Source organism: Orycteropus afer, unplaced genomic scaffold (genome assembly GCF_000298275.1).
Source record: "Orycteropus afer afer isolate SDZICR_OR568_19922 unplaced genomic scaffold, OryAfe1.0 scaffold00166, whole genome shotgun sequence".
Taxonomy (NCBI): domain Eukaryota; kingdom Metazoa; phylum Chordata; class Mammalia; order Tubulidentata; family Orycteropodidae; genus Orycteropus; species Orycteropus afer.
Genome location: NW_006921753.1, coordinates 4,133,380 through 4,135,664, shown reverse-complemented (window position 1 = coordinate 4,135,664; position 2,285 = coordinate 4,133,380).

Genomic DNA, 2,285 nt, shown 5'->3' with positions numbered 1-2,285 from the left:
TTGGTCTTGCAAAATTCTACCATAAGAGTTCCAGCATTATTCCTGTCACCAAGGCCAAATTTTTCAACTACCGGTGATTCTTCTTTTTTTCCAACTTTTGCATTCCAGTCACCAGTGATAATTAACACATCCTGATTGCATGTTTAACTACTTATGATGTGGTTATTCCCATGATGGGATCAGATGTATATGCTTTGAGCAGCTAATCTGTTGAAAGGGAGTTTCCCTAAGGGTGTGGCCTGCTTCCAGTATATTTATGGACATCCTGGGAAAAGAGACCCTCTTCTGTGGATCGGGATTCTGTTGTGCTACCTACAACTGTCCATGAGTGAACAGTCCACCATTCGGCCTGGAGATCTTGGATTCGTCATTCGTTGGCATCAACAGCCAATATACTACTGCCTGCCAACATTGAGCTCCTCAGCCACTGCAGTTGCGTGAGTGGGCAAAAGCCTCCAGCTTGATGTTTGATCCAAGAACTTTGGAGTTGCCAGCTTCTATAAGTGTGTGAGCCATTTTTCTAAGATAAATTTCTTTCTCTATGTATATAAGCTTTACTGGTTTTGTTTCTCTAGAGAACCCAGTCTAACACACTATCTATCTATGTATCTAGCTAGCTAGCTATTTCTTTATCTGTGTGTGTGTGTGTGAGTGTGTGTATAATCTAGCTTTGTGCTATTTACAAAGGACACGCTTTAAGGACAAAGAAAAGCTGGAAGCAAAACTAATAGAAAAACATATACCAGGCAAAAATAATCAAAATAAAATTAGTATAGCTTTATTAATAACAGGAAAAGTAGTCTTTAAGATAAGAAATATTACTGGAAGTAGAATGACATTTCAAAATAGTAAGAGTCAATTCAATAGGAAGATAAAGCATTCTTAAAGTTGTGTCACCTAGTATAAAAAGGCAATAGAGACACATCCACAATCACACTTGGATTGTAATACTGTAAGAACAAGCAGACAAAAATTCAGAATGCAGAAAATTTGAACCACCTTCATGTAATTGACATTGTCTTAGTCATCTAGATATAACAGAAGTACTACAAGTGGCTTTAACAAACTTAAATTTATTTTCTCACAGTTTAGGAGTTTAAAAGTTAAATTCAGAGCATGGATTTATGGAAAGGCTTTCTCTCTCTCTCTTGGTTCTTGTCTATTCAGCTTCTATTCCTTAGCTCCTTGGTGATCTTCACATGGCATGGTGTCTGTCTTCCCCCATCTCTGCTTCTTTTGCTTGCTTGTTAATCTCCATTGTATCTCAGAAAAGAGTGACTTAAAACACACCCTACTCTAATCCTGTCTCACTGACATAACTAAGAAAACCCCTCTCAAATGGGATTATAACCACAGATATACAAGTCATGATTTAAAACACATTTTGAGGGGAACAATTCAATCCATGATATGCACATAAATAATACTATAATCAACAATCACAAAATACACTTTCATTTCAAATGCAAAGAATATTTACCAAAATACCCCAAAGCAAATCTTAACAACTTTCAATGAATTGAAATCATGGAGTATGTTATATGAGCAAAGTGAAATTAAACTAAAGAACAATGACATTAAAATAACTTTAAAATTCTTAATTCTTAAATGCTTGGATAGTAAGCAATATACTTCTAAATAATTTATAAACCAGAGAAAAAAGAACACAATGGAAATCAGAAATATTTGAGATAAAAAATGAAGTCTCAGAGAATTAAAATATTGCTTCTAATGAACAAGTATTTTACACATTTATCATCAAATGGCTGCTAACATCATAAAAAGAAAGACACTGAGACATGTGTGCCTGCTAATAAAAGGATACACCACCATATATAAAATTGTCTTGCAAAAAAAAAAAAAAAAAGGGCTAGCCAAATCTCAACAATCCTCTATATCCAACCACCACCAATTGAAAAGTCAGAAGACAGAGGACCTATTAAACTGCACCATGGAGTTATGATCAGCAAAATCCAGACAAGTGGGAGAATCTTTGTGTGTGTGTGATTTGGGTGAAAATTTACAGAGCAAATACACTTTCCATACAGCAGTTCACATACACTTTGTCTCATGACACAGACCACAATTTACCACAATGCAACATCTCCCCTCCTACTTCCTCCTGATAGTTACCTCTTCCCTTTGTTCATCCCTCCATGCACTCCTGCCCCCTGAGCTGTCTCCCTGTGCATAAGCAACCCTTCTTTCTCCCATGATTGTTCTCTCCAAGGAGTGTATCTACTTGAGGTAAATGTTTAACTCATATGCCTGTCTTTTGTTTGGCT